Source organism: Triticum urartu, chromosome 1A, assembly GCF_056163025.1.
Source record: "Triticum urartu cultivar PI428250 chromosome 1A, HENAU_Tu73, whole genome shotgun sequence".
NCBI lineage: Eukaryota > Viridiplantae > Streptophyta > Magnoliopsida > Poales > Poaceae > Triticum > Triticum urartu.
Genome location: NC_141873.1, coordinates 580,014,471 through 580,029,322, shown reverse-complemented (window position 1 = coordinate 580,029,322; position 14,852 = coordinate 580,014,471). Strand labels below are relative to the sequence as shown.

The following is a 14,852-nucleotide window of genomic DNA, read 5'->3' as shown; positions in this document are numbered from 1 at the left end:
GAATATATAGGAGGAAGAGCTAGGTTAGGGCATCACGAGGGGCCCACAAGGCAGGGGCGCCTCCTAGGGCACGCTCTCCACTCTTGCCGCCGCCTCGTGGCTCTTCTCACTTGTACTCCAAGTCCCCTAGGTGTCTTCTGGTCCAGGAAAAATCATCATGAAGTTTTATTTCGTTTGGACTCCGTTTAGTATTCCTTTTCTGCGAAGCTCAAAAACAATGAAAAAATAGAAATTGGCATTGGGCTCCATGTTAATAAGTTAGTCCCAAAAATAATATAAAATAGCATATTAATGCATATAAAACATCTAAAACAGATAATATAATAGCAAGGAACAATAAAAAAATTATAGATATGTTGGAGACGTATCACCAGAATAAGTATGTGGTGTTGTGCTCACCCTCCTTCAACCACGTGGCTCATGAACGCTGCAGCAATGTCGTCTCCTATCTATACAGAAGTTTGTCCAATTAGTTCATTTTTTGCTAGATCGCCGCACAATTGGCATCAGCAAGTTGTAGAGCATCCAACTTGGTCCGTAGCTTCTTAATGTCCTTCATTACATGTCCAAAGTTCTCCCTGATCCATGACCATAAATTATTCATCAATTCCTTAAGTTAATCAGAAACCTAACCAAGGTTCCATCAGGGTCGTTTCCTTGCCCCTAATGCCACAATTATCTCTTGCAAGGTCAGGTCACATTCCCGATAATCTCATAACAAAGAGGTGACCGGCAGCGCTGAGGCCCATCGTCAGCTAAGAAGTGCATCACAACTAGGCAGTGGTCCGAGCATGAGGTGGCATGATGAACCACCCTAGCAAATGGAAACAACTCCCTCTAAGCTTCATCAGCACATGCCCTTGATACGTCCATTTTGCATCAAGCTTTTATATCGATATTTATTGCATTATGGACTGTTATTTCACTTTATGTCACAATACTTATGGCTATTCTCTCTTATTTTACAAGGTTTACATAAGGAGGGAGAATGCCGGCAGCTGGAATTCTGGGCTGGAAAAGGAGCAAATATTAGAGACCTATTCTGCGCAACTCCAAAAGTGCCGAAACTCCACGGAACATCTTAAAATAAATAAAGAAAAATCCTCGCCAAAGATGAAGGCCAGGGGGCCCACACCATGCTCATGAGGGTGGGGGGCGCGCCCTAGGGAGCGCCCCCCTACCTCGTGGGCCCCCTAGTGGCTCTCCGACGTCCATCTTCTCCTATATGAAGTCTTTCGATGAGAAAAAAAATCAGAAGGAACCTTTCTGGACGAGACTCCACCGCCACGAGGCGGAAGCTTGGCGGAACCAATCTAGAGTTCCACAAGAGCTGTTCTGCCGGGGATACTTCCCTCTGGGAGGGGGAAATCATCAGCATCGTCATCACCAACGCTCCTCTCATCGGGAGAGGGCAATCTCCATCAACATCTTCACCAGCACCATCTCATCTCCAAACCCTAGTTCATCTCTTGTATCCAATTCTTGTCTCAAAGTCCGGGATTGGTGCTAGTAGGTTGCTAGTAGTGTTGATTACTCCTTGTAGTTGATGCTAGTTGGTTTATTTGGTGGAAGATCGTATGTTCAGATCCTATATGCATATTATTACCCCTCTGATTATGAACATGAATATGCTTTGTGAGTAATTACGTTTGTTCCCGAGGACAAGGGAGAAGTCTTGCTATTAGTAGTCATGTGAATTTGGTATTCGTTTGATATTTTGATAAGATGTATGTTGTCTAGCCTCTAGTGGTGTTATGTGAACTTCAACTACATAACACTTCACCATTATTTGGGCCTAGAGGAAGGCATTGGGAAGTAATAAGTAGATGATGGGTTGCTAGAGTGACAGAAGCTTAAACCCTAGTTTATGCGTTGCTTCATAAGGGGCTGATTTGGATCCACATGTTTCATGCTATGGTTAGGTTTACCTTAATACTTTTGTTGTAGTTGCGGATGCTTGCAATAGAGGTTAATCATAAGTGGGATGCTTGTTCAAGTAAGAACAGCACCCAAGCACCGGTCCACCCACATATCAAATTATCAAAGTATCGAACGCGAATCATATGAACGTGATGAAAACTAGCTTGACGATATTCCCATGTGTACTCGGGAGTGCTTTTCCTATTATAAGAGTTTGTTCCGGCTTGTCCTTTGCTACAAAAAGGATTGGGCCACCTTGCTGCACTTTATTTACTTTTGTTACTTGATTGCTCGTTACAATTTATCTTATCACAAAACTATCTGTTACCACTTATTTCAGTACTTGCAGAGAATACCTTGCTGAAAACCGCTTATCATTTCCTTCTGCTCCTCGTTGGGTTCGACACTCTTACTTATCGAAAGGACTACGATAGATCCCCTATACTTGTGGGTCATCAGCCCTGTCCAGCCACATGCGGATATTGTGGTCCCTTTGTTGTCCATTATCGTATGTGAATGGATCCCGTGAGAACCCAAGGTCCTCGAGTTCACACACCATCAAGCAATCCCAAAAGGCCCGACCTTTATCACGTAGTGATGTCGAAAAGTGTTCATGTTGCCAAAGTGCTTCATTGTAGCCACCACATACAACTGAAGGGTCCAGTGATACTACCCATAAGTTTACTAGGTGTTTCCACATCAGGTGACGATTCTCAACTCAGGGTTTCCCATAAACAAATGTTGTCCGCCAACTAAGATCATTACCGACATCCAACACATGCACATCAATAAATCTTGCACATTTATCAAGTATACCATGACCTGCAGGGGTTTGCCCCAAAAGAGTGCGAAACCCCCTCTATGGCGTCACTACAAACACCAAAAAGAACTTTCAAACCGAGCCTCCACATCAATTTTATCCATCTTTACTAAACTTTGTCTCATCTCGCAGAGGAAAACATGACTAGGGATATTGGCTTTTGAGAGGGCAAAAACCTCGTCTACTACTCGGCTCAAACCCCCGTAGTTCCAAAATAAGACTCATTGTTTCTGGTGGCACCGCCTCCCCTGAGGGAGTCCACTGAACTAGGTCCACTGGCGTCACCACTATTGTCTGTTTTACCTTGCTTGCTACTCGAGCTGTTACTAGTGGATTCATGCTTAGGAAGATCCTCCCCCTTCCCCTCAATTATTCCAACACAGTCGATTGGGCTCCAACCAAATCAAGAGCAACAATGTTTTCCCACCCTCCATGTTTATATGCTTTCCAATGCCCCTATCAATGTCCATGTTCTCACTCAAAAGTTTGTATAGGCTAGAAGTTGCATCATTGATATCTGGGTTAATCTTCTCCTGACTCTAGCTGCCACCCTTCCTGACAGGAGCATCGCGAGGACTAACGCCTGGAGTTCCACGACTTGTAGAGGGGCCTTTGTTGCCCCATGGGTTGGGTTCAAACTCATATTGAACCCTAGTCGGAGGATCAACATACAACCACTAGAAATTTCATGTCCCTCTCCTCATGAATGCATGCTCCACATTGTTTGTACTCATGGGCAACCGAACAACATACCATGTAGAATCTTGCCAATTTCCCATATCTCACCAAGTAAACTTTGCACACTTTGTCTCAAACAATGCTCAGGAACTTTGTCAGTGGCCGAGGACATCATGAGGTACATGCATACGGATATAGCCTTCGCCCGTATTGTCATTCAGACTCATCTCCAAGATTTTCCTGGCCTTATTCATCAACTTCTCCACCAATTCCCTGTTACAAAATCCATCTGGCAATTGGTGAATTTGACGCCAGATTGGCATAAGAAAGAATTGAATATTCTTTGCCTTGCTAAATCCATCGTTAGGGCACAACAAAACAACCCTCTTTTGAAATAGACATGATCCTTGTTCAGTCATCTGCTCCTAGTCATTGAGGTGGGAAGCTTGGACGACAAACAAGTTGGGGCCAACGGGGCGAAAGCAAATATCTTGTGTCGGGTTCCATGTTGCTCGTGTGTCACGATAGAAGGCAGCTTGGCTAGCAGAATTTTCCGTCTTAACACTAGCCAGGGACAACCATCTCATGCTCTTGTTAATCACTAGGTCATCTTCATCAATCACTAGGTTATCAAAGTCTTCATCACCCAGATCAAGCTGCTCGAAGAAGTCTCCATGATCAGGTTTGGCGATGCCCATAGCGCCCCAGCTTGTTGCCGACTGGGCGTCAGAAGAGGATGCCATAGGGGGCCAAGGGGGGGCCAGCGGAGGCTCTCGACAGTCCTGCCGATGGAAGGTTTGCTATGTGCGTGGAATCAACTGTGGTGGGAAACGCTGAGGAGGAGAGAAACCCTAGTCATTAGCGTAGGGAAAAATATATTCCTATAAGGCTAATGATTCCTATCAGCCAACCGGTCAAAAATCCGGCCAAAGCCCTCACTCGCGAGATGAACATGCTGGTGGAACCAGCCACCGCATCTTTCCTTCTTCCTCTATCTTTTCACTTTTCGCTTTCTTTGTATGTTGCCATGCATGCCCTTGAACTCACTCGCCCTCCTGTCTCCCACACATCCATGCCTTGCGCGTGCTTCTTGATCCCATGATTTGTGCCACCACGTACATCCGCCGCGCCGCGGCGTGACCGTGAGCCGGCATGATCGGAGCATCCTTCTTCCTCCTACTCTTAGGCAACCCTCACCTCTGGGGCACACACCCACTGCATCGGCACCGGGGTCTATGCTGCAATGGCCACAAATGGGTGTCGTGACCAACAACGAGCAGTAGCGCGTGGCTGGCGGAGGCAATGGTGGAACAACCACGTCTGTGTGCTGCAACCACTGACAAAAGGCTTCAACTCTATATGGAAAAATATTAAACTGGCTATAGAGAAATCGTCAACCGGCCACTGCCCATTTGGGAAAAGCTACAACTGTTGACACAAAATGCTTCAACCTGAGATGAAGAAAGCTTCAACTAGACGATAGGGAAAACTTCTAACCTGATGCTGCTAAAAAATGGAAAATCTACAACCGTTGACAGAAAAGCTTCGACCGTAGATGGGAAAATGTTCAACCGGCGAGAGAGAAGTCTCCAACCAGATACTGCACAACCATAAAAGATGCGACCGTTGATAAAGAAATCGTCAATCGTATATGGGAAAAGCTTCAACCGGCGACAGAGAAAAGCTACTATCGGTGATTGGGAGGTGGGCGAGACGAAGATGCTACATGTGATTTTTGCTGCAATAGGCGAGATGAAAAGCCACAACCAGAGAGTTGATTTGCTGGGGCCGGCGCCAGGTGATGGTGGTGAGCTTCGACGGTGGAGAGCTTCACCAACGGCGGTGGCGGAGCTACAACGGTCACCATGGCGAGTTTTGCGATGATCTTGCTACAACCGTGGTCGTGGGGGTTGCCGGGGACCAAGGTCGTGGGTGTTGCTGCAGCCGTGCCCCTCGTTTTTTTTGCTGGAAAGCACGGCTGACCTGGGAGCGAGGACGCGGTTCTACAAGGGCAGCTAGCCGGCAAACGACAGCGATCGTACGAGCTTCGAGACCGGCTGTATAGTTGGTCCATGGCGGGATCAGCGGCGCCCTTTCGTCACGCTCTCGTCCATGCGTCATAATGTGATTTGGGGGCAAAGCAAAAACAGGTGAGTGAGGACGAAGCACGGTCTGATCTGACATATTTGAGGCTACTTTTGGACTCACGTGGAGAAAAAGACTATCTTTGAAACCAATGAAACAAGGTCAAACCACATACGGAGTATTTGGTTTAAGCAGATGATACTGTATGAGTAATTAACCAACTAATGATTGACCCCGCAAAAAAAAAAACTAATGACTGGTCTTTCCCCACAAAGAACTAGTAACTGAAACCTCTTTGGTGGGCCATTGGATCTCCATCCAAAGGCTCGTGTGATCACTTCCCCGCACAAAACCCAACGCAGCCCGATCGAGGCGGCAGACAGATTTGCACGGAGCGCTTGTCTCGGTCACTGACAGTAAACTGACGGAGATAAGCTTCGAGAAGGAAGGTCATGGCTGCCTCCGCCGCCGACGCCACCGCCCCCCCGCCGGAGACGCCGCTCACAGCGCCGCGCGGCCGCGGAAACGACGGCGTGGGTGGGAGGGTGGAGGAGCTGTGCTGCGTCTGCCGCCTCCCCGCCGATCCGGTCCGCAGGCTGGCCCCCCTGAGCGACGGCAATTTCGTCCACTACGACTGCCGCTGCGAGGTATCTCCATCCTTCCCCCCTCCCTCGCCTCCTCCACTAGCTAGGGTTTCCAGCAGCGGCCGTGCAGCGTGGCATGGATACTCCTCCGCCTGGGCTCTGTTCCGCCAGATCCATCTCGTTCACTACCGATTTCAGTCGGATCTAGATTCCAGCTGATGTTGCTGCCATGGATCTCGCTAGAAATTCCCCCTTCTGCGAGGCAACCATTTCGTGCCATCTTTTTCCTGCAGTGGTTGCACTTCATTGCTGCAGTCAGCCTGACTATTCCTTTTCCAGCTGATATGATGCCGATGCTGATCCCTTTCGAAAATTTCAGGTGTGCGAGCGCAAAGCCCTTAGGCTGTCCGTGTGGGAGTTCATGGCGGGCTTGCCAGGCAAGCTCACGAGCCTGCTGCTCCCCCTCTTCTTTGCCGTCTGTGTCCTCGGTGAAACAGTCATGCACCTCATCACCTTACAAACTTGGCGCCTCGTTTTCGCCAGCACCTTTGCTGAAGTGTACCATCTGGTCTCCCTCCGCCTCTCTGCCACCTCCATCATCGCTTTGGTATCGTTCTTTGCTGCATTTGCGAATAGGTTTGCACCGTTTGCCGTGGCTCCATTTGCGCGCTGGGTTAAACGCCTAGAAACCCGGTGTCAGGGATGGTGGGGATGGCTGGCAAGTCTTCCAGCTATTTACTGTTGAAGCCTGCTTGGTGGTATGCTTGTTTCTTCTCAACCAGTGTTCTCCGTCAGCCACTTTGTTTATTTTTTAATTTATATTCTATGGTGGGTGATAGACCATATATATTTGGTGCAATGCTGGGTTTTTATATTGTATTAAAGTGCTAAGTAGTGCAGTTTGTGTTCTGCAATTGGAAAGATTATCACATCTTGGCATGGTTCTCCTGATTGTTTTATAGTTGGTGATGGATCAATATGCCTCCACTTCAAAGTGTATCATCCTCGTTTAGTGCTTTAGTTGTTCTAGTATTTTCTGTTATCTTCTTAGGCTAGTCACTATAATTCATGAATATACAGATGAAAACACAAAAGTTACATGTGTTGGTATGTGTGAGATAGTATATAATAAATGTGAACCACCAAATTGAAACAGAAGTATTTGCTTATTTGGTACAGATTTGTTCAAGGAAGTAAGCATTCGTGAGTTTGATATCTCTTTCACTTGGATTGTATCTTGGGCACTAGTATCTCTTTTATCTCCAAATGTTCCTCAAACTTGAGATCCTTTGACATTGTTAAATGCACACATGCACAAGTTGACTTAACTAAGAAACAAAGCTGCATTCATAAAAGTTGAAAAAAAAATCTTTACGAAATTCGCATCTTCATGGCCAAATGTTTTTGGGGTGACAAATCACAAATATGCACATTATTTTTTTAAATTTGCAAAAGTAGTTGGTAGTTCTTGTTTCTTTTGGTGTGGTATTCATCGTGGTGCCAAACCCACCCTTACTAGATTTTACTATTTTAAACAATATATTTTCCTTATGTTTTTTAATACCCAATCTTATAGGTCTTGGGACCGCCGCTAAGGCTAGTTCTACCCTGGGTGTATCTATAGGGTTATGGCTTAGTTGCATCCTTTTGGGCATGCAGGGAGTACCTCACATTTCTGGCGCTTATCATTTTGTACTTACTTCCAGAAAATTCTGACAATATGCTTCTCTAATCAGGTGTTAATAGCTGACATGGCTGTTGTTTGTATTTTTGGTTTACTCCCATTCTCACTTGGAAGGATAATTTTATGGTGCAAGCCGTCTTTCAATTTTAACAGTGTGGATGAAGTCGACTCCTATACTTCAACTTCAACAACTATTCTGGTTGGATATGGATATATCTTTTCTGTGGGCGTATTTTTTGTTGGGCTGAATACTTTTCGTGAATACTTGACCGGGGAGCGCCTTACGATTGCAATTCTCTTTAGAAAGCTTTCTGGTATATTCTTCAGAGGGATCTTGCGTTCAATCATTGGTGCCAATAGTGGTGTTAATCTTTTATACATATATATACTACACCCATTGTTCATTGATTGGTTGCTTGATATGTGCACTTCAAAATTGTTTGGTGCAACAATGTCTCAGAGGTTCAAATTTCTGATTGTGCCATCATTTTCTTCTATGGCTCTTCACTGGTTTACTGGACGCAACATTTTGAGTCTGCGCAACAGAGTCTTCGTATTTCTCCGCAAGGTATTTAGTATATTATATTATATTTGTCTCATGTCCATGATGTATGCAGTTTACAGTTCAGGGGTACAATGAGTGTTGTACTTTTTTGTGAGTAGGTATTGAAGCCAGGAATTAGGATTCGCTTTATCCGACATAATATTTATGAACCATTCTATATATTCTATTTCAAGAGGCTTCCTGGCCTTTTTGACGACATTACATTCATTGCTCTAGTAATCCTTGTTCCTACTAAAATTGCTGTCCAGTTGGAACCTGAGGAGTTCCCGCTAGACATCAAGTAAGTATATAATATTTGTTCTCCATCTGATGTATCTTCCAGCCTTTTGTAGTTAACCCATCTAATTTATATTTGTGGATCGTAGCTACTTCGATCGTCCTGCTGAGGGCACATCATTCTGGCAAGGGCCACGGTACTACGCAGAGGCACTTTCTGGTATTCTTTATCTCAGGTTTCTCACTGACAATACAGTTTTATACCTCGAGTGGTTAGTCTGGAGGGTAAGATGCTATTGGCTCTTCACTGCTGGAGATGCCCTGTGGAACATTGTCTCACCGAGGGAACATTATGATTGCAGCGATGAAGTTAACAATAGAAGGTAAGCACCAAATGCATAGTTTTGTTCATTCACGGAAAACTGCCGAATCTGCACTTTGAGTTTTACTTCGGTAGTCGGCACCCCCCCCCCCCACCCACCCACCCACCCAAAAAACGTTTACACAAATCTTAAAGTTACTTAAAAAGAGTATTCACGATCAATTAGTTCTAATCCCTATTCGGACTGGATTATATTAACTAGCCGGACTGGCTTGTTCACCAGGGACCGGATGCATGTTTGCAATCCAGTCACCTCTTTTTGGTCACCCCACGACAGGCCCGTCTCTTTCCAGGACACAAGCCGCGTGGGGGGTCCGGATCGGAGCTCGGGGGCCGCGGTCCATTCCGGATCGCGTGGCTCAGTGATGTAGAACCACCCGGATTGCCATCCCTTTAGGGTCTTCACGAAAGATCCCTCGAACCATAGGGCGTTGGCCATCTTGCCTGCCATAGCGCCTCCGCACTCCGCCTGGCTGCCGGGCACCACCTTGGGCTTGACGTTGAAAGTCTTGAGTCAGAGGCTGAAATGGGGGGGGGGGGAACGCGGAGGAAAGCCTCGCACACGACGATAAACGCCAAGATGTTGAGGATGAAGTTCGGAGCCAGATCGTGGAAATCTAGGCCGTAGTAGAACATGAGCCCCCGGACGAATGGGTGGAGTGGAAAACCCAGTCCGCGGAGGAAGTGGAGGAGAAAAACCACCCTCTCATGGGGCCTTGGGGTAGGGATGAGCTGCCCCTCCTCGGGAAGCCGGTACGCGATGTCCTTGGACAGATACCCAGCCTTCCTTAGCTTCTTGATTTTTCCCTCCGTAACGGAGGAGACCATCCATTTGCCTCCCGCTCCGGACATTGCTGGAGAAGGTTGAGGTGGGAAGTGCGGGCTTGGGCGCTGGAGCTCGGGTGCGCGAGAGATGGATAGGCAAGGGAGGAAGAAGGTGTAGGTGAAAAAGGTGGATTCTTATCCCCTTATATAGGCGGATGCGGTTATGCGTCCCCACCTGCCTAATAAAACTCGCTTGCCTCCCGAGCGCCGTGATAAATGGCGCGGTTGGGTTACCCACGTCCGTATTGATGAGAATCCCGTAAAAAGGGTACACGATCTCTGTTTTGACAAGACGTGCCAAGGAAACCGCCTCGCAAAACATGCTGAGGTGGAAAAATAAAAACGATTCGAGTAAAGGACTTGGCTGAGTGTGATGGCGCACTGCAGGTTACGTCAGCAGATTTGATTTGTGCTAATATTATTCTCTTTATGGCAATATGTGGAAACTCATTTTACAGAGCCGGACACTACTCTTGGTGATTACAATCTTCTGTGAAGGACTGGGAGGAGGAACCCGCCTTGCAATGCCGAAGACAATTTGCGCGCCGGACTCGTCGTCATTGAAGTCTGGTTCAGGGGCTACTGAGGGAGTCCTGGATTAGGGGGTGTTCGGGTAGCCGGACTATACCTTCAGCCGGACTCCTGGATTATGAAGATACAAGATTGAAGACTTCGTCCCGTGTCCGGAGGGGACTTTCCTTGACGTGAAAGGCAAGCTTGGCGATGCGGATATTCAAGATCTCCTACCATTGTAACCGACTCTATGTAACCCTAACCCTATCCGGTGTCTATATAAACCGGAGGGTTGTAGTTCGTAGGACAGAATCAACCCCATACACAATCATAACATAGGCTAGCTTCTAGGGTTTACCCTCCTTGATCTCGTGGTAGATCTACTCTTGTACTACCCATATCATCAATATTAATCAAGCAGGAGTAGGGTTTTACCTCCATCAAGAGGGCCTGAACCTGGGTAAAACAAAGTGTCCCCAGTCTCCTGTTACCATCCGGCCTAGAGGCACAGTTCGGGACCCCCTACCCGAGATCCGCCGGTTTTGACACCGACACTCTGTGTCGTCACCTTTAGGCAGATCTTCGTGTTCGGCGGCATTGCACTGCGGGCTAATTCGCTTGGCCATCTGGAGCAGATTGAAAGCTACGCCCCTGGCCGTCATGTCAGATTTGGAAGTTTGAACTACACGGCTGACATCCGCGGAGACTTGATCTTCGATAGATCTGAGCCACAACCAAGCGCGCCGCACTATCATGATGGGCATGACTTAGCTCTACCTCTGAACAGTGCCCTGGAGGCCGCGCCCGCAATAGCTCTGACCCTTAGCTCGGAGCCAACTGCGCCGATCGAGGGCGGGTGGCTAGACACCGCCTCGGGGGTTGCAGTCTCAACGGCGATCGAGCCGAACACCAGCTTTATCCTCTGCGAAGCCTGTGACTCCAAGGTGCCGGACCCTGCTCCGGACTCCAAACCCTCCGCGCCCCGGCCAATTGAATCCGATTGGGCGCCGATTATGGAATTCACCGCCGCAGATATCTTTCAGCACTCTCCCTTCGACGACATTCTGAATTCACTAAGGTCTCTCTCTCTGTCAGAAGAGCTCTGGCCGGGTTATGGCCAACAGGATTGGGATGCGGACAACAAAGAAATTCGATGCCCACCCACCACCCACTTCGTAGCCACTGTTGACGATTTAACCGACATGCTTGACTTCGACTCCGAAGACATCGACGGCATGGACGACGATGTAGGAGGCAAACAGGAACCAGCACCCACAGGGTACTGGACAGCCACCCCATCCTACGATGTATACATGGTGGACACACCCAAAGGAAACGACGAGGATGAATGGGAGGACGCAATGAAGGGTCGTTCCTCCGAAAAGCAGTCAAAGCGGCGGTCATATAGACCCAGCCACAGAGCAGGGTGAGCCGGCGAATGATGAACATGGCATCGAGCAACCGTCCGAACAAGGAAATTTGGATAAACAAACCGCACAACCCGTCCCCAGCGAAGATAACAGTCCGAACGACCTCACGCCGGACAAGTTCCTGGAGCAGAAGAACCTCCACAAAAGGCTCGTCGCCACTGCGCGTAGCCTGAAAAAGCAGAAGTGGAAGCTCAAAACTGCGGAAGATGCACTCAGAATCAGGTGGAGCAAAGTACTCAACACCGCAGACAAATACGGCGACAGTCGCCACACAAAAAGCTATCCGAAGCGAAAGCTCCTGCCTGAATTTGATGAGGAGGCCTTAGAACCTCCGCAATCAACAAATAAGGAAGCCATCCGGTCGGATAAACGACCCCATGGCCAATATAGAGCGGCAAGAGGCGCCGCACACAAGCAGCACGCGACCCACTCAAGGATTCGCATCAAAAAGATGGCCCAGCCAGATCTATCTACGAGCCAAGAAAGAAAGCTTTAGTAAGCAATGCAACACAACAAACATCCGAACACTACGACACACCCAAATACAGGGGTGCCGCACACCCCCTATGTTTCACCGATGAGGTGCTGGACCATGAATTTCCAGCGGGATTCAAGCCCGTAAACATAGAGGCACTTGAGTTTGTTGTAGTAGTCGGCACCCCCCCCCCCCCCCCACCCACCCAAAAAATGTTTACACAAATCTTAAAGTTACTTAAAAAGAGTATTCACGATCAATTAGTTCTAATCCCTATTCTCCCAATGGATCAAACAAGAGATCAGAACAGTCTAATCTTTTTGATTGAAGGTGTAACTTCTAATCTCCACCTTTAATCTGCATTAAAATCTGTAGACTTTTCTAGAGGGGTGTACCGAAGCAAAACACTCTGCACTTATTTTTGGCTTGACTACATATATGCTCGTTTTGTAATGTAATCTATCTTTGACCATTCAATGAACTAAAGCCTTTTGCTTGGCCACACAATTTTCGGTAGATGCTTACCTTTGTTGTACATTGTACCAGGAAATTTGTTGTTGTTCAAACAATGCCACAGGTGGTGCTATCATGGTTGGCAGTTGTGATATTCAAATCTGCTATGCTTTTATCTTCAATATCTATTGGCCGTACATTGGTATTTGCCGTCCCTCAGCTGATAGTACGAGCTCAAATGAGGTCCAATGGTAATTATTATTCATTGATGATTAGTGGGCTTCCTTCGTAAAGAAAAAAATAATTATTTTATTTGAGCTTACTTGTGTGTGCAACCTTTTCTGTTAGATCTGTTTGCTATTGCCACTGGATATGGCATAGTATCAATTGTTATTGCCGCCTCTAGAGATGCATTTGTTCACGTGGCTTATGGGGGTACACACCTTGTAGGTTTGGAGATGCATCTCATTTTCTTCATATGGGTGAGTAATTTAGTGGTCGCGCCTTCATTTGTATTCATCTTTTTGAGTATTTTATGCTACATCTCAGGAACTTCAACTGTCTGTTGCCAGATTGTGTTCATTCCTCTATGGATCGGTTTGCTGGTTGATTTAACACTGCTTTCACCCTTCATCGGGCCTGGTAATGGTGTTCCAGTTCTAGACTTATTGTGCACTTGGGCCCTGGGGTGGATAACACAGATTTATGGGATAAGATTGGTGAGTTACAACTACCATTGTTGCTTTGCAGACCTTGAAACTTAAATTATTACCCTATATGTGTATCTAGGCATAATTAATTGTATTGGGTATAATTTCTCACCATTTGCTAGTTGCAAAAAATAAAAATAAAACCTCCTGAACTCAACTACCAGAATAGATGCATTCATGTTTTCCGTTTATTCAATCTAATTTTCGAAGTTATCATTCTAACCTTGGGGTCTTTTGTATCTAGCTAGTTCCCTTTCCCATTGTTGACTAATATGTTTTCCCTCACCCTTGCAACTGGCACACTTTTATGGCAGAATGCAGCTAATTCACGAATCACTCTACTTAGGTTATATATATATATATATAGTCGGATAAAAGTAGGAAATATTCTAACAGACACATTTTTTTATTGTTGAAGGCTCGTTGGTACAAAGTCAGAGGCGGGCTCCCTTCCCTGGCTGATTCCATTGAGAACTATTGGACCGGAGACAAGCTGGAATCTCTTTCAAAGATGGGACCTTTTGCAACGAAGCTAGTCGTTGCTCTGCGTGTTCCTTATGTGCTCGCCAAGGGTGTCTTCCCAAGACTAGGCTACCCAGCTGCCGTAAACTCCATGGTCTACCATTTCGCGTGGTTGGGCTGCATCACCTTCTATGCGCTCTGCTATCTCACGAAGGTAGCCTTCACTATGCTCCATGATTCTATTAGGGGATCGTTATGGGCCGAGCAGACATACCGAGAGCATATATATCCATGCAGCTGTTAAATTCCTTGATCTGGTTTACTTATATAAATTCCCATTCTAATTAGACAGATGTCAGCCAGCCAGATTAACTTCTGGCCCAAACTTACTGTGGATGCAGCTCTCTAAGACATTGTTGAACTGATGTTTGTAACTTTCTGCTCATTTTACAAGCAAGATGAGCTGTTGGTTGGTTGCCTTGAACATGGTTGGCTTTATTTTTTGTGGTTCTGTGTTGTCTTAATTTTTTGCAATGTTTTCGGTGCCAGTTGTGCTTTGTCACTGTCATAAGGTATGTATACCGATGCTTTTTTATGTCGGTAGAGTAATCTAATGTTGAAGACAATCAACATGGAATTCCATGTGAGTTTGGGGAAATTCATTTTGTATATGCATCTACTTTCCAGGGCAAACTTGTGTGATAAAGTTTACGATTCCACTCTTTCCCTAATCTATAAATAGGCAGACTTTCTTAAAATTGTATAATGAATAGGTAGACGATTCGCTCATGGTGATTAAAATAATATATCTTTTGTGGTGGATGGTGACGGCGTAGCAGGCGGTGGCCATTGGCCGCAGCATGGTCAGCAAAGTGCGCTAGCGCCACGACTGGTGAGTGCGACATCGAAGTGGGAGATAGCAGGTTTGGCGCCTTGTGGTGGTTCTTGGAGGCGGCGACGGAGTGGAAAGGGAGGAAGGACATATACTTGTGCACGAGGAGCAAGAAAACCATTCCGCATGTGTAAAGGCATTCGGTCAGGTGGGAATGC

The 14,852-nt window shown here is 46.6% G+C and overlaps 1 pseudogene across 1 annotated transcript; it reads left to right on the top strand.

Annotated features, from left to right (window-relative positions):
- Positions 1 to 5,900: 5,900 nt before the first annotated feature.
- Positions 5,901 to 14,376, top strand: LOC147993010 (putative E3 ubiquitin ligase SUD1; annotated as a pseudogene). The gene is made up of 9 exons (XR_015615437.1): positions 5,901 to 6,150; positions 6,467 to 6,845; positions 7,824 to 8,339; positions 8,435 to 8,616; positions 8,702 to 8,935; positions 12,724 to 12,881; positions 12,979 to 13,112; positions 13,203 to 13,349; positions 13,759 to 14,376. The product of XR_015615437.1 is annotated as a putative E3 ubiquitin ligase SUD1 (transcript).
- The last annotated feature ends 476 nt before the right edge of the window (positions 14,377 to 14,852 follow it).